This window comes from Aedes albopictus, chromosome 2 (assembly GCF_035046485.1).
Source record: "Aedes albopictus strain Foshan chromosome 2, AalbF5, whole genome shotgun sequence".
Classification (NCBI taxonomy): domain Eukaryota; kingdom Metazoa; phylum Arthropoda; class Insecta; order Diptera; family Culicidae; genus Aedes; species Aedes albopictus.
This window is the reverse complement of record NC_085137.1, coordinates 470,303,402-470,325,762: the sequence shown is the minus strand read 5'-3', so window position 1 is coordinate 470,325,762 and position 22,361 is coordinate 470,303,402. Positions and strand designations below refer to the sequence as shown.

Sequence of the window (22,361 nt, the reverse complement as noted above, 5' to 3'; positions counted from 1 at the left end):
GCACCAGCTACACTCCCGATTTTTTGAGTGCTACACTACACAGTTAGACAAAATCAGCGACTTCGGTAAAGTTTTACCGAAATCTCAACCGTTAAGTTTGTTTTACAGTAAAAATTCGGTAAAGGTAGCAACTTTTACCGAAGTTCGTTAGAGTTTGACAGATAAACGATAACATTTTACCGAAATTTGTTATTTTTTTACAGAATTTCGTTAAAAATCCATTACCGAACGCTCAGCGGTTGAGATTTCGGTAAAAATTACCGAACGCGATTAGCTGTGTATTATGCGCGGTGCAGAAAAAGTGTAGCACCGGTGTAGCACGAAAATCAAAAACGAACGTTTTCGGTGCAAAAGTGCTACACCGGTGTAGCTCCACCGCAAAAACGAAAACGACATTATTCAATTTGCACATCCTCCGGTAATTATTTGTGTAGTAGCTATATATCCGGCTAAAAGTTTGTTTTGACAATAATGTTTTCATCCGACAAGCCGTGTTGGTATACCATCAGTTTCTTTATTACATCTTCTAGCTGTAATGATATCGCAAAACGGCCTTCAAAGCGCTGCTGGTTTGTGGATATGTCAGTAAGACGAATCATACTAATAGTAGCTGTTTTGTTACTGACGACTCCTATTCGATTTGTTGAAGTTTTCACATCTTCCAGAAAATCTCCCGGAGTAGGAATAGAGTGCAGTAAAGGCAAACCCAGTGACAAGTGAATGATTTCTGAAAACCAAGTTTGGTAGCTGTATGGTGCTGGTTTTGCAGCCGTGTATTAGGTTATGGTTTATATTTGACAAGCTTCCAGATTATTCAGCGTTGACTGCTTCAACACGATTGTTACACAACAGAAAGCAATTGACCGAAGCTTATAGCGTTGAAAATGTTATTTGGGATGTTTTCGCTCACAGGTCTGGGCGTGACAAGGCATTCAAAACGTGCAAAAGTGATCGAACAAGTGGCACGCGTGTAAATTAAAGGAGTACCGCTGTGTCAAAATTTGAGATCCATCCATCAAAGCAAACCGTAGTTACAACATCTCAAACATGGCCATTTTGTATGAAAATCGGCGCGTTCCCGATCAATAATGCACCACATTGTACTTGCAGTAAATGCCAGTAATCTTACCGCCTTATACACCAGTTGGGACGTTACACTTTAGTACTTACATCTGAAATTAGATGTCAGTAATGTTGCAAAAACACAAATATTCGTTCCAAGAGCATGGATACCAGAGCAAACACCCTAGTGCTCGTTTTTTGTACGCTCTCCTCTCAACTACCGCATGCATGCACTTTGACCGTTCGCACGCTACAACAGGTGAAACCGCCGAGATAAACCAGCTTGGAAGTGCATAAACACTTCGGACTGAAAAGCTCCCAACTCGGGAACTGACCCAAAGCCGAAGCAGAATGTAAACAAACGAACGAAGACGCAAAACCAGCCTCACCCGAGCGGACGCCATTCCGATTTTTCGCTTCGTGAAGCGCGCGATCGCCAAAAGCTCCGATCAAGACACGAAAGCTTCCACCCCTCGACGGACGCTCTACCGCCGAGGGGGTGGCTGGTTGATCGCTCGCGCAAGCAGCGCGAGCGCCCGAGCACTTCAGTTGCCGTCGAATCCTACTCACGGGAGGTTCCACAGTGCGCGTGTTTTATTACAAAGCAGAACCGCTGAACGCTCGATCGCGCGCGCGGTCTTTCCGTCGTCATCGTCGCGGAACAGATCACGATCTCACTCAGTGTGGATGGATATCGGAATTTCGCATTTTCTGTATTCGCGCGAAGCTAAAAACAAAGACGACCAGGGGAAAAACAATAACATCAGCCTGCGCTTCCAGCAGCCGAAGAAAGAGGTTGCCTGTTGGGCGGGGGCTGACAGACGGTGTTGAGCTTGAGCTCTTGCGGTGCCTGGCCGCGAGCTAAACGTGAGCGGGCGCGCGGTTCGAAAGACGCACGTGAAAGTAGTAAACTGGAATTTCGCGTTGTGGATTTTGGGTTTATTGCCAAATGCAGTGGGAAGTGAAGGCGAAGATAGTTCGTTGATGTAAGTGGAAGAAGTTCGGCGAGGGCTTTCGATTTTGTGATGAATCGTTTTGATTGAGATGGTGGTGCAGAGTTTTTTTTTTGTGAAGATCGTGGAGATCAAAGTTCAAGATACACAAATGCAAGTCATAAGGCGAAACTTCCGAGATTACCTAATGGTAGTCAAGTGTTATGCCTAAATAATATGATGAATTACCCGAAGATGTGTTATAGCTGGAGGGTCAGAGTGATTTAGGCACACGACGGTACCAATTTTTTTTAATATCCCGTAATTGCGACGAAAAAATCGGTGGAATAACTGTGAAAGTGCTGAATTGATTCAAGGTTGAAACAAGAAGAAATAGGAAAGATTAAATTAGCTGTTGATAATATGTGTAACTGCACGATATTATTGATGGGACGAGAAAACAATCATTACGCAAAGAAGTGTTATGGAATTGCTGAAATATAGAAAAAGTGTTGATAAAATCTTTATCGTTTTATGCAAATGAGCTCAACTGTTGTCAACAGGTTTGAAATAGTGAAGATTACTTTATATATTACTTAATAGGTATTGATTTTGACGGGGAAAAGTTGAAAGCAAGTGGATTTTTTTTATTTAGTGATTCATTTACATTTATCGATTTAAGTAATACTTGGGGGTCATAGCAATTGTGTTAATCTATCTTTGGGTTGTTACGGATAGATGAAAAAGTTTTCGGAAGTATTTGCCATTAAATTCGATACCAACAAGAGCTTGCAATTTTTTGAACTTGTACAGACTTTTCGAATCCTCTAAGCATACCCTCTTCGAATGGGTGTAATCAGTTTTGTACCTTTTAATTCCACCCTCTAGAGCGCTAAATCTTCATATTGTATTTGTATTAAAGATACAAACGCTTATTTCACTCAACCGAAAAAAGAATTCTGTTCACAAAATTCTATGCATAATTTCTTAACGTTTTTTTTATCATTATACATTTTTTATTAGTTCAAACTTCATAATAGTTATTTTATTTATGTAACAAGTCGCAAAAAGTTGATTTTTTCAGCACCAGTCGTACTTTTATCCAACGAGGCTTGTCGAGTTGGATAAATACGGAGAGTGTTAAAAAAGTCGAGTTTTGTACCGAGCAACATACAAAATTTTATGCAATGATTTTCCATTGTACAATCCATTTGGGTTGCATCAAATGCATTTGAATTGCATAAAATTATTTTTAGGGTTTGGTTTTCCGTATAAGAGAAAATATGATTGGATTTCAGATTTTTGTAATCGCAAAATGTTTTTTTTTTCATCAGTTGTGAACAGCAAGGATATACATACTTTGCTAGAGTTTTAGAATGCTTTTCTTAGATTGCTCAACCGATGCACAGAACTCACCAATTGTTGCTTTGTGTGGCAAGTAATAGAATTTTAAAAATCGTGTTGAAACATAGATCATTTCATTACTTTTCGGAATGAAAATAAATTGAAAAAACTGCATATATGCAAATTTCGGAGTACTCTGCAGTTTTAACAAAAATAAAGACATTTTCTTGGAAAATTTCAGCAGTTTCATGAACGTTCAAAATTTCAAAAAAAAAAATACAGAAGAGAGTATTTGTGGGTGGTATTTTTTATGTTTTAAATATGTGTGAAATGGGCTTATGTAGAGCATATTGATATGTTTTATTCATTAATTGTATGAAATTTCTACAGCAATTATTTATGGTTATGTTCATTTTTGCCTGACGAATTTCGTGATTATTGATACAGTATTTATAACCGTAGTTCTAGAACAAACAGAATTTTGCACTATGAACTGTAGAGTTCGCATTTGAACTTGATTCATTGTTGATAGTGTGTGCCGATTTTTGCGAAATTTCGCAGCTCTTGCAATCTTCAGCAACACTCAGCATTGAGATCTGAAGAAGTCAATTTGACTTTGACCCTATGTCTTCAACCATGTATAAATGCTCTACAGAGCGCGGAGAACCTTTTTGAAAATTTCCGTAGTAATTCAGATTTAAAACTATTTTGCTTTTAGGACACCATTAAATCACCACCGAAATGGCTGAAAATTTAACTGGACTCTAGTTTTGTACTAAGGATTATAATGAACATATCGGAGCTTTGAATTTTTAACATGTTTGAAATCTGAACTGCCCTAATAAACATCAAGTACAGTTTTTGTTTGCTTTTTTTTAATACATAGATAAATTTGTGGAGTTTATCAAACATTCAGTAGATCCACCAGTGGGTCGTGACTCATAGTTTGAGAAACGCTGGTTTATACGATTTTCTTAAAGTTACGCGACTTTTTTACAGTTTCGCATAAAAATCAAGGTCATTGTTCCTTAATTTTCATACAATATTCTTGAGCTTATGCGAACTTTGTACACAATGCTAGTCCATAGTGTAAATTAGAATTTAGTTTGTCCAAATGTTGGCAGTTCAAATTAGAACATTTTTTGGAAATTTACAAATGTATATGCATGTCTTATACAAGCTTTATTGGATTACTGTATTGAAACCGTTCTGATTCTATCTTCAAATTTTCGTTCAAATCGGTAATCAATCGGTGCTCCAGAAGCGAAGATGCTGCGAAATTGTTTTTAAATGCATGGTTGGTACTTTTACGAAGAGACTATATATTCATGGAAATAACGTCTGTTTCCTTATACAGTTGAAACAAACCTATGAAAGATGAAAATTTTCGACGTTTCGTTTAAGATGTGGACTTAGAGAAATTTTCTGTTCTATCGAAGTCAGTTCAATAGGGCTCTGCATGAAATTTCCTTCCTTCTCTTTTACTGATGTTAAAACAAAGCCACGAACAGATGGGTAAATTATTGGTTAAATTGGGAAAAAATCCACAGCTCAGGTGAGATGATATAGATCCACTGGCGTAGCCACGGGGGGTTTCCCCCAGAGCCAAAATTTGTGGAACAAATTTTCAGTATAAAGCGCTTTGCGACAAAAAAATTTTTGGCTGCGCCGCTATTTTCAAACTACGAATACAATTGCTTATACTGTTTACAAAATGTAAGTGTCAAATCAAAAAAGGTATCATTTACCATTGAAAACCCCTCCCAGAGACAATTTCTGACTACGTCACTGTATAGATCGATGAAATTTGAATTACCTTATGAAAACTAAAATGCCGTTTAATTAATTGGCTCGGTAAAGCACTTGTCTAGCGAATAAGGGTCGTGAGTTCAAATCTCACCTGAGCTGTGGATTTTTCCCAATTCAACCAATAATTTACTCATCTGTACATATTTACGTTGAGTTTTTTGAAAATCATAATTGACCACACTGATTGGTATTACCAAAAATTTGTACTTTGAGTGAGAAAGCCACGAAATTTCAAAATTCCTCGCAAAATCAAAACATTGCAGTACCTTTTAGTTGCGTGCGGATACTCATCCAAAATCACGTGTGACAAATGATGGCAACTCTGAGCTGCTACAGGATTCCCGCTGCTGCTGGTCTAAGAGACATCAACCAGGTGAAGCAGATTGCCGACTGCCAGTGTCAGTATCAGAGACAAGTTATCCTCCCCTCCATTTTGGCCATTTGTTCCGGTGCCTTAGTAAACCACTATTGTTCTGTTTGTTGCCGTCAGGAAGTTGGTGTTCTGTATTTAGATTATTGGAGTTTATTCATTGGTTAATAAATAGCATGCTGACTAACAAATCTGCTTTGTAGGAAAATAAAATCGGTTTTATTGGAATAAAAATCACCTTGAGATATCGTTCTTTCGCGGGACCTCGCAGGAGTTTCTTCTGGTATTTCCCCAGCAGTTTATTCTTGGATTTTTCAGAATTTTCTCCTGGGGTTTTCAAGCGAATCTTTCTGGGAGTTTTGAAGGAATTGCTTCTTGGATTCCTCCTTCAAGGGATTTCTCGTGGAGTTTCTTCTGGGATCCCTTCAGCAATTCATTCTAGGATTTCTCCAGAATTTCTTTCACGGGTTTTCTAGGGTGCTCCTTCTGAGATTTCACCGAGAGTTTCTAGGAATTTCAAAGAAGAGTTTTTCCGTGATTACTTCAGAAGTTTAATCTGGAACTCCTTCCAAGATTTCTTCCGGGATTCTGCCATTAATGTTATCCCAAATCTCTCCAGGAGTTCTTTTTGAAATAGTTTCAGGAATTCTTTTTAGGATTACTTTAGGAATTCCTAACTGGAAATTTCTTCTGACAAGGGAAGGTTACGATGGTGTCCCCGGAGATTTCAACTGGACTATTTTCAGAAGGGGCCCTCAAAGGGGCAAATTATGCAAAATATAACTGTAATATACGAAGAATCCACATTTGCTGCATAGGTTAAATCTTGCATACAAGAAGTTTATTATTTGAATATGGCACTACTTAAACACTGAACTGAAATTATAAAATTGTACATACACTAACACATACTAATACACACGATGAGCTCATCTACATATATGGACAATAAAGTACTTCACTTGGATTACGGCCGGCTAAGAGAACAGACGTATTATTCTTGATCGTCCCGAATATCACATGGCGCTGTAGCAAAGTCGCCATTGCGAAGTGATAGTGTTAAACCCTTCGAGTGCGTGCCTGGTGTTCAACCTTGTTATTACGTGGTGAAAAGTGATTCCTGCGGAAAATGGTTAAGCCAAAATCGAAATCATCGGAGTCACCGGTGCTGGTACGCACTCCAGAATTCAAAGCGTTGATGCCACCTACGCTACCACCACCGCCGCCATTGCAAACGGCAGGTAGTCTGCACACTAATTGGATGAGGTTCAAGCAGGCATTCGAGTTCTGGATGAAGGGGGCCGGCCATGAACGTCACGATGACGACGTAAAAATCGCAATTTTACTGTCGGTCGTCGGTCCGGATGGATTAGAAATATTCAACATCCTACCGCTAACGGCAGCGGACAAAGAAGACTTCGATGAGGTTATGGAGGCCTTCGATACCTACTGTGGGCAAAAGAAGAATGTGATCTTCGAGCGATTCGTCTTCACGCATCGTCAGCAACGTGAGGGCGAGAAATTCGATGATTTTCTTCGGGATATTACCACGCTCGTGCAGACGTGCGAGTACGGGAATCTGCGAGACAGTTTATTAAGGGACCAAATTGTCTTTGGACTGCACGATCGGGCGTTTTCGGACAAGCTCATGGGGAGGGAGGCCAGAGAGCTGACCTTGGAAAAGGTCGTTGAAGCATGCAAGATCGAGGAACAACGGAGGGAACAGATGAAGGTTATGAGTCACAGTGATCCAGGACCAGCTGGACGTGTAGATCAGATCAACAAAAAGGGGGGTGCAACGGGGAAAAGGATGGGTAAAACTAGCTCGGAGGGGCAAAACCGGCCAAAAGCTAATAGCTCACACAAAACTACTAACCAGAACACTAACAACAACACAAAGAAGAATGCCAAGTCCAACAATAGATCTATTGTCTCTAATTGCAGCTATTGTGGGTATGACCATGCAAAAGGCAAGTGTCCAGCATTCGGGAAGACTTGCTCGGTCTGTGGCCGGCAAAATCATTTTAGCACTGTCTGTCGGAATCGTTCGCAGACGAAAAATGCTGGAGAACTGTCTGTTTGCTATATGGATGTACTGGAATCTGACACTGGATCTCCCTGGTGTGAGGTGATTAGGATCGACAATATGGATGTGTCATGCAAGCTCGACACAGGCGCGGACGTCAATGTGCTTCCGGCACGGGTTCTATCGAAGATTGGAGTGACTGAACTGGAAGATATCTCTATCGTTCTCCAAGGATTCGGGACGTCGTCAAAGATTAAGCCGCTCGGTAAGAAAACACTCAAAGTGGTGTCCCGTGGCGTTTTGCATGATCTGGATTTTGTGATTGTCGATCTTGATGTGAATCCTATACTGGGCTTGAAAAGTTGCGTAGATCTCGGGTTAATAAATCGTGTTTTTGATGTTCGTTCGCATAGCAATGCTCAAGAGTTCGTTGATAAGTATTCAGATGTGTTTACTGGTATTGGATGTTTCAAGCAACAGCATCGTTTGAAAGTTGACCCGCGTGCCTCCCCCACCGCAAAACCACCTCGACGAGTTGCGTTTGCTTTGTTAGACAAATTGAAAAAGGAATTAGGACGTTTATGCGAAGACCAGATCATTTCTCCGGTCAATGAACCAACAGAATGGATTTCTAATTTGACAATTGTTGAGAAACCGGACAAATCGTTGAGATTATGCTTGGATCCACGTGATTTGAATAAAGTTCTTCTGAAAGAACCTTATTTGATCCCAACCATTGATGATTTGAGGAACAAATTGGCCAATAAGAAAATATTCTCAGTGCTTGATTTGAAGGATGGATTTTTCCAAATCAAGTTGGACAAGAGATCAAGTTTTATGTGCTCTTTCAACACCCCTTTTGGAGTTTATCGCTACAATCGATTACCTTTCGGTTTATCGATTTCCCCTGAAGTTTTTCAAAAGTTCAATGAAGAGAACTTTGCGGATATCGATGGTGTGTTTGTCTACATAGATGATCTTTTGATCTTTGCAGACAGCATAGAAGAGCATGATCGGATAATGGAGAGGGTGATGAAAAGAGCACGGGAGAGAAATATCAAATTCAATCCCAGGAAACTGCAGTACCGCGTGGAAAAGGTTTCCTACTTAGGCCATGAAATCTCACGAAACGGATTCAGACCAGATCAAGGTCGACTAGATGACCTTCAGGAAATAAAAGCTCCATCAACCAAGGTCGAATTGCAGAAAATTCTAGGGATGATCAACTACATAAGAACATTTATACCAAATTTAGCAGAGCTTTCAAAACCTTTGAGGGATTTGTTAAAGAAAGATAGTATTTTTTCTTGGACCAAAGCGCAAGAGGATTGTCTTGAGCGTATCAAAAAGCTCATCAAGAACTCTCCTCATCTTTCAGCGTTTGATGATAAAAAACCAATCAAATTGCAGTGCGATGCCTCTCAATTTGGACTTGGTGCTTGTCTCTTGCAGAACGGCAAGCCCGTGGCATTCTATTCTCGTAGTTTGAATGATGCTGAACAGAGGTACGCACAGATTGAAAAAGAAATGCTCTCTATTGTCTTTGCTTGTAAAAAATTTCACAACTACGTTTATGGTCGACAGTTTTTAGTAGAAACGGACCATAAACCGCTGGTTGCCATAATGGAGAAACCATTATGCGGAATACCGTCTGCTAGGCTGCAACGACTTCGTATCAAATTACTACCATACAATCTAACCCTGCACTATTTACCAGGAAAGTACATGTACATCGCGGATGTGCTTTCTCGTTTTTTCAAAAGATCAATTGGTCCAGATGATGCCGAAGAGGATCTCACTGGATACGTCCACACAATCAACATTAGTGACAGTCGTAAACAGCAGTTTGTTGTCGCTACGAAAAATGATCCCATTCTGAGTAAGCTTTTGGAAATTTACCATAAGGGTTGGCCGAATGATAAAAGAGGACTACATGAAAACATGAGATTCCTTTGGAAACTCAAAGATGACTTGCACGTTGAAAACGATATTGTTTTTATGAATGATAAAATTTTTGTACCAGTGAGTCTTAGGCGGACCGTCTTAGATTGGCTCCACGTTGGCCACTTCGGAGTTGAAAAGTCCAAAGCTAGGGCCAGAGAATTGTTTTTCTGGCCAGGTTTGGCCACTGACGTTGAAGACAAGGTTGGCGGATGTAAGATTTGCATTAAGTTTTCGATGCAAAATGTTAAGGAACCATTGATAAACCACGAAATCCCGGAACTTCCATTCGTGAAACTTGGAATGGATATCCTTGATTTTGAAGGAAAACCATTTTTAATTGTCGTTGACTATTATTCAAAGTGGTTAGAAATAATCAAACTCACTAACAAAACAACAGCTATAATAATAGATAAATTAATTGACCTGTTTGCTACTCACGGACATCCGAGGATGATAATTGCAGACAATATGCCGTTTGGGTCCAAAGAATTTAGGAATTTTGCTAGGGAATTTGAATTCGATTTAACGACATCCAGTCCACATTACCCTAAATCTAACGGACTTGCCGAAAAATACGTAAATATATCTAAAAATATCCTTCGTAAATCAAAAGAGTCTGGCAGTGATTTTCGAAAAGCACTGTTAAAATATCGAAACACACCCCTGAAGGATTTGAAAACTTCCCCTGCAGAATTGTTGATGAGCCGAAAATGCAATACATACCTACCTGTGTCTAATACATTATTGGTTCCTAAAGTGAATAACACTGTTAGAGAGCTGCAAGATAGACACTTTACTAAACAAAACCAATACTATGATAGAAATTGTAAAGGCAGAGATGATCTTGCGGTGGGAGATAAGGTGGTTTATTTGGATAAAAACGGAAAATGGCTTGAAGCAATAGTTACGTCATTAGCGGATACACCAAGATCCTACTGGATACGCAACTCTGAAGGCTCAGTATACAGGAGGAATAAACATCATTTGAAAAAATTAACTCATCAGAAATCACATAATCCTGATCTTGAATCGGGTCGTACCATACACAGCTAATCGCGTTCGGTAATTTTTACCGAAATCTCAACCGCTGAGCGTTCGGTAATGGATTTTTAACGAAATTCTGTAAAAAAATAACAAATTTCGGTAAAATGTTATCGTTTATCTGTCAAACTCTAACGAACTTCGGTAAAAGTTGCTACCTTTACCGAATTTTTACTGTAAAACAAACTTAACGGTTGAGATTTCGGTAAAACTTTACCGAAGTCGCTGATTTTTTCTAACTGTGTAATTGATCATAATCCTTTGAGTAACGATAAGCAGTCTTCGAGTAAAGCCAAAACAAACTTCGATAGTTCTCACTCTGGAAGTAGTCGCGAACTCAGAAGAAGTGAAAGGTTAAAAAGCAAACACCAGTGAGATCTAACGAAGATTCCACCCAATAATGATCCACAAATTGAATTAAAATTAAATCATTATATACATCTTTTCCAATCAAAAGTAGCTTCGATTAAAATTGTAAATAGTAGGTTAAGTTCACATAAAGTTAGTAAGCTTCTTTCTTTGAGGGGAAGATGTAATATACGAAGAATCCACATTTGCTGCATAGGTTAAATCTTGCATACAAGAAGTTTATTATTTGAATATGGCACTACTTAAACACTGAACTGAAATTATAAAATTGTACATACACTAACACATACTAATACACACGATGAGCTCATCTACATATATGGACAATAAAGTACTTCACTTGGATTACGGCCGGCTAAGAGAACAGACGTATTATTCTTGATCGTCCCGAATATCACAATAACATTATTGAAAATCCTCAAACGTCATCAAAATGCAAATTTCAATATGTATTGCAGTATTAACAGACAGAATATGCATAAATACATGCTTTCGTAATAAAAATAATTTACCATAGGCGTTGCCAGGGTGAGATGGGTGATAAACAAGGTGATACATTTTTATTGAAATAAGTTTAACTGGTTCTTACCCTGGCAACGCCAATTAAAATTGATACGAAATCATGTTTTCATGCATATTCTGTCTGTTTCTAGTAAAATACATTGTTATTATTATTATTATTAATATTTATTAAAGACACTTTACCACTTATGTGGCATTCGTGTCTGGAAAAAAAAATACATTGTGAAATTTGCATTTTAATGACGTTTGAGCATTTTCAATAATGTTATATTTTGCATAATTTGCCCCTTTGAGGGCCTCTCCTGACTACACCACTGGCCCATCACCCGGAAGGCTTTGGATTTATTCATATTTCCACGAGTAGAATGCAACAAAAATAGTCCGGTTGAAACCCCCGGGGGACACCATCGTAACGTTCCCTTGTGAGATTTCTCAAGATTTCTGATTCTTTGAGATGTATCTTCTAGGATTCTGCCAGGAGCATTTCCCTCAATCGATACCTCCCAAGATTCCTGCAGAGTGCAGAAACTCCTTCTAGGACTTCTCCTTCAAGGCACGGTGTACAGCATCTATATATATAAAAATGCAGTGGCATACGTGGGACCGAGCATAAGTCGCGAACGGAAAGTCGGATTCGAGTCATCTTTGTTTTGTTCAGTTAGTGTTCACCCAGGCAAAAAACATGCGAAAATTGAGAGTTTTTAAAAATAGGTCTTTCATACATTTTGACCGGGGGCTTGGTCTTGGCTAGAAACTTGAAACGTCAAAAAACGCAGTAGGCAAGACAAAGTTTGCCGGGTACAGCTAGTTTATGATATTTATGCCGTGCCTTCAAGGGCTGTTCATAACATTCCTTCTGAAAGAAGGATCTCGTAAGGAACTTTTGGAATGAATACCTGAGTGAATCCGAAAACTCACTCCTGGATGAAGCTCGGAAGGAATTCCTAAGAAAATCTCTGTAGAATTCTGAAGGAACCCCTTAGGAGTTCCTGGAGTAATCTCGGACAGGAGAGGAATCCCAGATAGAACTTCTGAACAAATTCGGATAAAATTTCAGGATGAATCTGACAAGGAGATCCCTGAGAAATCCCAGAGAACTCCTGGAGAAATTCCGAATAAATTTCTGGAGGAACATGAAAGGAATTCCTGGAATAATCGTATAAAAAAACTTTTTCCAGAAGGAGAAATTCTTAAAAAGGTGGAGTAGACCTGGTGTGATGGTTAGAACACTTGACTATCACGCCGAGGACCTGGGATCGAATCCCACTCCCGACAAACTCATAAAATGTGAGTTCTTCCTTCGGAAGGGAAGTGAAGCGTGGGTCCCGAGATGAACTAGCCCAGGGCTAAAATCTCGTTAATACAGATATGTATAAAAAAATCTTAAAAAGGGAAAACCTTAAACCTTAAAGATCCTCAAGGAAACCCAGAATGAACTGCTGCAGTAATTCCAAAAGTAACTCATAGAGGAACTTTAGAAGAAACTTCTGCAAGGTTCCTAAAAGAAACGATGCTTCAAGGTGATTTTTATTCGAATTATTACCAATTTTATTTTATTACATAACACATTTATTATTAAGCATGCTATTTATTTACTAGTATCCTCGAAAACCTTACTTTCTGTTCTTCGGCAGCAACCAGAACTATGGGTGATCAACTAAGGCAAATGATTCTTGATAGCGACGATCTTACCCTGGCAGTCGGCAATCCTGATTCGCGAACCTGTTCCACCCGGTTGATGTCTCTTAGACCAGCAGCAGCGGGAATCCTGTTAGCAGTTCAGAGTTGCCACCATTTGCCTCACACCCCATCTTGGGTGAGAGTCCAAACCTAATCGATTTTTTCACGCGCGCGAACTAAGTTCTTGTTGAACTAACTTCGATAGAACAGGACAAGAAAGAAAAAAAAATCCTTAGCAACTGCAGCATGCACTGCCTTATAGGGCACTGCATTGTTTTGATTTAGTATGGGATTTTGACGTTTCTTGGCCTTGTTGTTTACATAATTTCTGTAAGAGTGAAAGAGAAGGAGAGAATTTCATGCAGTGCCCTATAGATTACTGCACGAATTAATACTGGCCTGCTTACTCCCACACGAAATATGACGTTTGAGCGGTGTATTGAAAAAACTAGTGTTTATGCGAGAAGCTCTCTTAAAACTTCAGTCAAGTATTCTTCCAGGAGCTCAACCCTATATTTACATAGCTTCTTTTGTAATTTTGCCAGAAGTTTCAGTTTGTAACAAAGAAATATTATGAGAGAAAAAAAGCTAGTGACTTAAAACCATTTCATAGATTAAATAATAAACATTTGATTAAAAATCATGAATAGGGCAATGCACTGTTTTTATTTTGTATGGGATTTTGACGTTTCTTGGCCTTGTTGTTTACAAACTTTCTGTAAGAGTGAAAGAGATGGAGAGTATTTCATGCAGTGCCTTATTGCAAGTAAAAAGAAAATCGGTGTTAAGTACTGTTCCTTTTAGTTCCACTAAGAATTGGCATCTTTTGACAGATACGTATTTCAACCTAAACTGTAAGAGTGTAAGGTCGTCTTCAGTGTTTTGTACTTGACTTGATTGAGTCGAGGCATTGCTGTAGGTATTTCTGAAAGAGTTCCATATTGAATTCCTGGATGAATTCTCTGAGAAATTCTTCAAGGATTTCTTGGAAGAGTGCCTGGAGTAATGCCTAGAGGTTGCCTAGAGGTATAAGTGTAGAATTAGCTATAAGTTAAAATACACATTAATAAAAACAAAAAAAAAATGCCTAGAGGAATTTCTGGAGGAATTCCTGGAGAAATTGCTGTAGGATGTTTGAAGGAATTCGTGATAGAATTCCTAGGGTACTTCCCAGAGCAGTTCATGGGGGAAATCCTGGAGGAGTTTCTTGAGTCCTGGAAAATTCCAGGATGAAATCCTGGAGAAATTCCTGAAGTAATTCCACCTGGAGTAATGTCTGAAGGAATTTCTGTAGGAATCCTTGCGAGAATCCCTAGAGAAATTCGTTGAGGAATTCCTGGAGGAATCCCTGGAGGAGCTCCAGGTGGAATGCCTGGACGAGTACCTGAAATAAAAGAACTCAAATAGAATCCCGGCAGCAATCACATGAGGAATCTTTTAGAAAATCCCTGAAAACATCAGTGTCCATTCATTTCAATGCCTACTTTGTGTAGATAGAACTGACTTTGAGGCACGCCAAATTCCAGTGAGAACGTAGTATCACAAATGAGAAAAAAGAGAGGTTTGCCATTGTTAGACTCCGGGCATCTTTCCCATAACAAATGGTGTAGCGTTGAAAATTCCTTAAAACATCCACCATCTTGAGTGTTTGGCCGACATCTTGGGTTTGTACTCCGGTCATCTTCCCAATTCCAAATATACCCATCTCGCCATGGTTTTGAGCCTAAAGCTCCATTAAACTACTGCCCTCTTTAATTTTGGACCGCAATTTCAAATTTCGGGAAGCCTGTAGATATTCTGTTCGCCAGTTTTGGACTCCGAACATTTTATCTTTACCAAATATACCCATTTTGCATTATTTTAGAGCCTGAAACTTCTTAACAGACGCCATCTTGTATATTGTAGTCGCCATATTTAGTCTCCGGACATCATCTCCATACCAAATATACCCATCTTGCAAGGTTTTAGAGCTTCAAACTCCATAAGCAGCCACAATCTTAAATTTGTGGGCCGCCATGTTGGATTTGTAGCCACCGTCTTGGAATTGGGGTCGCCGTCCAATATCCAAGATGGCGACCCCAATTCCAAGTCGCCATATTTAGACTCCGGATATCTTCCCCATACCAAACATACCTATTATGCATGGTTTTAGTGCTGCAAACTCCTTAAACAGTCGCTATCTTGAATGTTGAGGCCGTCATCCTAGATTTTTCCTGGTTATTCTGGTCATCATGTTTGGAATCTGGGTATCTTCCCCATGTCAAATATACACATATCGCATGTTTTTAGATCCTAAACTTCATTGAACAGCCGCCATATTGTATTATGAGTAGCCATCTTGGTTTTTTGCCCGCCATCTTGAGTTTTGGGCTGAAGTCATGGATTTTTGGTCTCCATTGGTACACTTTCCACAACATTTTTCAACCATGCTAAATGTTACAACAATCGGCAATGTATCACATGATGGGGCTTGATTCAGTTTTATATATGACCAGTTCCACCGGTGCTGGTCCGGATCACTAAAATGACCATAACTCTGGAACGCCTGGATCGATCCGAACCATTTTCAATAGCAAACAATGCGGTAAAATTCTGGTTGAGAAGTGCTTTCAAAGTGAGTGAACTTTTTTGTACACAGACACACACACACACATACAGACATTTGCTGAATTCGTCGAACTGAGTTGATTGGTATATCGTATATGTGACTTAACCCTCCGAGCTTTCTATCGAACATAACACATGGCCTCTCAGTACACTTTGGTGTACGAGAAAAGCAAAATAACTGAAGATGTTATTGCCCAATTTTCCTTTCAAATGCTTTTGGAATTCTCTACAATTCTAACATATGGTAATGAGAGTATTTTCTTAATATTTTTTTTTTGTTTTAGCAGATGCATCTTATTTTTACTAAAAAATGCTACTATAATTACGAAGAAATGATTGCTTGTTCCAGAGCGCCTACAAAAAATGTACCCCGAAATCTAAAAGTAACCTCGTTGCAATCAAAAAACCCCGCCACGATGCAAGATGTTTGCTTAATTAGCTCTCTCGTAAAAACCACCATCCAGCCATTCAATAATGCAGTCCAGTAATGCACCACCTCTATTTTCACTGCGATTTCCACTCTCAAAACCCACAACAGAAGCACCGCGTGGTGCTCCTACCAGCCAGCAAGTACCAACAGCCACACTCAACTAATTTTACTATTTCTTTTCTGTTTGTTGTTGTTGCTTTCTTTGCAGGCAGACCGGGGCAGTCCGATCAATGCAAAACAAAAGGTTGTTGTGCACTTTGTAGCCTCCGAAAAAAAAAGTGAACTCGCATCAAGTGACTGCACCACACACGGGGGGTGAAATTTGATCAACTACCCAACCAAATAGCATATTGTGTGGTTCAATTGGAAGCTGAATGAGAAAAGCAGCACATACATATCACGCACGCACATACATAACGTACACACAGTCGGACACTTTTCTTCGCGAGTGAAAATAAATTAATGACCGGTGAAGAAGGCCAACGAGAGGAGTAGCGAACAACGGGTTTTACATCTGTAACTGCGAGGCGAATTTTTGTTTTTGCAACACCACCGGCGAGGCGAGTCGACGCGAGATGTGATTGTGCCTCTTCTTAGTCCACCATTACCGGACTTGGGCATCATAAGGCATAGCGAATTCGAAAAAAAAAAACAAAATGCATGTTGTGGAAAAGTTGCTACAGCTCTCGTAACAGCCAGCAACGGAACGAGTGTTGTAAAAACACGAAGAAAATCCAGCGGTGAAGAAGAGGCGAAGATAACCAAACCGTGCATCGGATATTGGGATGTGATAACACGTGTTTCGTCGGAGGAATCCTTGAAACGTTGTTGAGTGCACGAGTGCATCTTCACAGTATCGGTGGTCCTAGTTACTTACAGTGTGAAACTTGGAAATCGAAGAAAATGAAATGTGCGCGAGCAATTTCGCGTCTGTGATGAAGCGGAGTATGTGAGTAGGTATGTGCGATATTTTTTTTGTGCACCATAAGTGATCGCGATCGGTCCGAATCCAATCGACAACAACAACAACCCTCAACACGATAACAAGAGGGCAACGTTGTTTACCAGCAGCGGTGTTATTTGTAGGGGCTCAAGTGAAATCGAAAGCCCAGCGAAAAATTGTTCCGACGTAGCGAAGCGAGAAAATGGAATTAAATTAATCCAAACTGCGAGCGAGCCGAGCAGCCCTATCACCACTAGTGTTGTGCGATATTGTTTGTTTGTTGCCATAACGACGAGCAGCCATAGGGGAGACATTGGTCTCGTTGCGTGTTAATCGCGAAGCGCGCGCTGCGCCACCAAGTGGAATCGAATTAGAAGGGTTAATAAATCGAAGAAGTGCCCAACTAGGAAAATCGAAAGAGTGAATGATTTATGATTGCGGCGCAATAAAAATTCGGTGTGCAGTGATTTGGGTGCTCGAACAAGCGATGAACCTGCGGCGACCGAGTGTAATGCTGCCAACTAACTAGCTGCTACGTGGGAATGTAAGGGGCTACCGACCAAGCACCAGAAGCGGAGCAATGTAATAATATTGGATACTGGTTAGTATTTTGTTAAATTTTTACACACGTTAATTAATCGTCGGGGTGGTTATGTTGCCCAAAAGCAATTTTCGTTCGCCCTATAGGGTTTTCTGATTGGGTTTGCTGCAGGTGCGAAAATCGATAGATACGCATTGTGTAGGGTGCGTTGATTGGACGAATGAAGGCTGGGACGCCTTGTTGAGACTTTAATGATCATTTGAAAGTTGATTCGTTTGATTAATGCGGCCTTCGGCGGGTAGCGGAAAAACAAATATGCCCAATAATAAACAGTTCAATCACATTGGAGTTCGATTCGATCGGTTGGGACCTTTGGTAGCGTGAACAGTTTCACATTAATATTCCTGGTTTGTTGAAACAATTAGATGCGGTTTTAATTATCGTTAATTTGATTTGTATTTACGTTTACTTTACCATCGAAAATTGTTTTGCAATTCAGAATCCTCATAAAAATGATTTGTAGCAGCCATTGGTTATCATGTTGCACCATTCACGATCACTAACCTGGGTGCAGTGCATTGACCTCTGGTTACAGCTAAGCTTATCGTGCTCTGCTAGCAGGGGCTCTCAGGTGCCTTGTGTGGCTATAGAACAGCATCACTGCCATGCTGACTACATGGTTCAGAACAACGCTCGTCCACAGATTAGTGCTTCTCCAGAAAAAAACCCCAATGAATCCACCATGCGGTTATGGCGCCTTTCTCGTGCCTTCGAAACCCCATTTCAACAAAACTCAAGTGACATGTCGATGAATATCGCACTTTCATACGTTTAACAAAAAATCCATTTCATGGCACCAAAATCATATCGTTTGTCTGACTTTTTATGTTTGAGCTTTAAACTCTTAAAACAGCCGCTATTCTGAATTTGGAGCCGCCATTTTGAATTTTTGACCGCCATCTTGGAAATTATGGTCGCCATTTTTGATCTCTGGTCATCTTCCCCATACTAAATATACCCATATTGCATGGTTCTAGAGATTAAAACTCCATTAAACAGCCGCCATCTCTTGAATTCGGAGCCACCATCTTTAATTTGGAGCCACCATATTGAATTTGGAGCCACCATCTTAAATTTTGAGCCACCATTTTGAATATTTGGTCGCCATTTCTGGACTCCAAACATCTTCCCCATACCAAATATACCCATATTGAATGGGTTTAGAGCCTAAAACACCTTGATACAGTCATCATATTGAATTTGGAACCGCCATTTTGGATTTTAGATCGAGCCGCCATCCTGGATTTTAGATCGCCATCTTGGATATTCGGGTCGTTAGTTTTGGACTCAAGACATCTTCCTCATACTAAAAATACCCATATTGCATGGCTTTAGATCCCAAAACACCATTGAACAGTCGCCATCTTGAATTTGGAGCCGCCATCTTGGATATTTGGTCGTCATTTTTGGACTCCAAACATCTTCTTCATACCAAATTTACCTATATTGAATGGGTTTAGAGCCTAAAACACCTTGATACAGCCATTATATTGAATTTGGAACCGCCATTTTCGATTTTAGTCCGTCATTTTTGATATTTTGGACGTCATTTTTGGAATCCAGACATCTTTCCTATACCAAATATACCAATATTGCATGGTTTTAGAGCCTTAAACACCATTAAACAGCCGCCATCTTAAACTTGAAGTCGCCATCTTGAATTTCAGGCCGCCATCTTGGATATTCTGGTTGTTAGTTTTGGACTCAAGACATCTTCCCCAAACCCAAAATATCCATCCATATTGCATGGTTTTAGATCCTAAATCACCATTGAACAGCCGCCATCTCGAATTTGGAGCCGCCATTTTAAATTTTAGACCGCCATCTTGGATATATTGGACGTCCTTTTTGGACTCCAGACATCTCCATACTAAATGTATTCATAAACCATTCAATTTTAGAGCCTAAAACTATTAAACAGCCGCCATATTGAATTTGCAGCCGCCATCTTGAATTTGGAGTCGCCATCTTGGATATTTGGTTGTCATTTTTGGACTCCAAACATCTTATCCATACCAAATTTACCCATATTGAATGGTTTTGGAGTCTTTAACACCATGTAACAGTAGCCATATTGAATTTGGAGCCGCTATTTTTGGATTTTAGACCGCCAACTTTGATATTTTGGTCGCCGTTTTTGGACTCCAGACATCTTCCCCATACTAAAAATACCCATATTGCATGGTTTTAGACCCTAAAACACCATTAAACAGCCGCCATCTTGAATTTTGATCAGCCATCTTGAGTATTAGGCCGCCATCTTGAATTTTGGGCCTCCAAGTGTTGATTTCCGCACGCTATTCGTCAACCATGCTAAAGGTTACAAAATTCGCCGCGGTTTGATGTGTCGCAAGATAGGGCCAGTTCTACCGGTGTTGGTCCAGATCACTGAAATGGCCGTAACTCCGGAACGCCTTGACCGATCCGGACCATTTTCAATAGCAAACAATGCGGAAAAACTCCGGTTCGATTTGAGCTATAATCGAAAAAATGGGCCAATGGGAAGTGCCTTAAAAGTGAGTGACCTTTTTTGTACACAGACATACATACACACACAATCAGACATCATCTCAATTCGTCGAACTGAGTTGATTGGTATATGTGACTTGACTGTCCGAACCTTCTATCGAAAGTTCGTTGTTTGAGAGGACATATAGCCTTCCAGTACACTTTGGTGTACGAGAAAGGTAAAATATCTGCCAATTTTCCGAAATTCTTTCAGAAATTTATTAACGGATTCCTCCAGAAGTTCCGTTTGAGAGGATATATTGCCTTCAGTACAACTTCCTCAAGAAGTTCTGTCTGGAAGTTAATTCAATCATTTCTCTAGTAGTTCCTTTAGAGATTCGCGAATGACTTTCTTTTCAGATTCCTCCAGGAATTTCAGCAGAGGTTTTTTAAAAACTCAATCAGGTTTCCCCAGGAGTTCATTCAGAATTTTCATCAGATTTTTTTTTATTATGTTTCCTCTAGGAATTCAATCAGGGATTGATTCAAGAAGTTCTTCAATGATTAGTCCAAGAGTTTACTAAGGGATATATTCATGAGTTCTCTCAAAAATTCCTCTATAAGTTCTGTTAGAGGTTTCTCCTGACGTTAATTCATGGATTCCTCTAGAGAGTCCCTTCGGAGATGATTGTGGAAACGACCGACGGATTGGCAGAGTTATCCCTCTATGGTTGGCTTTTCGGTCCGGATAAATTATAAGCGGGGTGATAATATTTCATCCGACGTTTAACCTCCCTATAACCTCCCTGAAGAAGACCCAAACCAAGGGTCGAAACGTCGGATGAAATAGTATCACCCCGCTTATAATTTATCCGGACCGAAAAGCCAACCATAGAGGGATAACTCTCCCTTCGGAGATTCTCCAAGTATTTATTCTTTATTTCCTCCAGGAATTTCATGAAGGATTCATCCAGGAATTTCTTCATGGTTTCCTCCTGGATTTTTTTCAGAAATTCCTCAAGAAATTTCTTCATAGATTCTTCCTGGAGTTCCATCAAGGATTTCTTCATGAATTTCTTAAACGCTTTCTCTAGGAATTTTATCAGGTATTTCTCCAACAGTTAACTTCCTTTCCTTCATGGATTAGTCAAAAATATGCTAAGAAATTCCTTCTGAGAATTGTTCTGGAGTTCTTTGAGGAATTTCTCTTGGAGTTCTACAATCGATTTCTTCTGATATTCCTAGAAGGGACTTCTCAAGGAACTCCTTCAGGAATTTCTCCGGGAATTTATTTAGGGATTTCTCCAAGAACTCATTATGGGATTTTTGCTGGAATTCCTGGAAGAATTACTTCATAAACTTATGAGGGTTTCTTCCAGCAACTCCCTCAGTATTTTTTCAGGATTTTTTTTCTGGAATTTTGCTAGGACTCCTCTAAGAATTTCTTCAGGGATTTTTCCTGGAATTCTTTGAAGCATTTCTCCTGGAATTGTTGGAGAGATTTCTACAGGAACTCCCTCAGGGATTTCTTTCTCAAATTCCTTCCAGGATTTCTCCAGGAACACCTTCGTGGGTTTCTGCATGAGCTCCTCCTTTAGGGACGATCCTAACAAACATTTTTGCTGAACAAGAGTTGAATAAACCACTTTTAAGAAAACTTTAGCTTATGAAACTGTTATTCAGCTAAGTCTGTTTTTTCGGGGATTTCTCCTGTAATTCCTCCAGGAATTTCTTCAGCGATTTCTCCAGGAATTTCTCTTCTCTAGACGTCTAGAACATCCTTCAGGGGTTTCACTTAGAGTTCATTGAAAGATTCCTTTAGATGTTTTGAGGGGTTCTACCATGAATACCTTCAGGGATTTTCCCTGGAATTCTTTAAGAAATTTCTTCTGGAATTGCTGGAGAGTTTTGTTTGAGAACTTCTTCAAGGATTCCTTCAGAAATGCATTCTGGGATTTCTATCGGAACTCTTTCAGGAATTCCTCCAGGAATTTCAACTTGAAATTCATAAGCATTTCCCATGGGAATTCATTCGTGGGTTCCTTCAAGGATTCCTTTGGAAGAAAATCCATCAGAGGTTTCTCCTAGAGTTCATTCAAGAATTTCTCTAGATGTTTCTTCATTTCCTAAGGAAATAGATTCCTATGGAAATACCTTCACAGAAATTTCGCTTGGAAATACTGAACAGATTTCTTCTGTAATTGGATTAGAGATTTTTCCAGAAACTCCTTCA

General features: G+C 39.7%; 1 protein-coding gene across 1 annotated transcript in view; it reads left to right on the top strand.

The window, feature by feature from the left end:
- Positions 1-1,588: 1,588 nt before the first annotated feature.
- The window catches only part of LOC109419618 (mucin-2), a 481,698-nt gene continuing 460,925 nt past the window's right edge, over positions 1,589-22,361 (top strand). The window contains exons 1-2 of the mRNA XM_029870881.2: positions 1,589-2,048; positions 16,345-17,680. The gene's annotated coding sequence lies outside the window, so the exon portion shown is untranslated. The remainder of the gene's footprint in view (positions 2,049-16,344; positions 17,681-22,361) is intronic.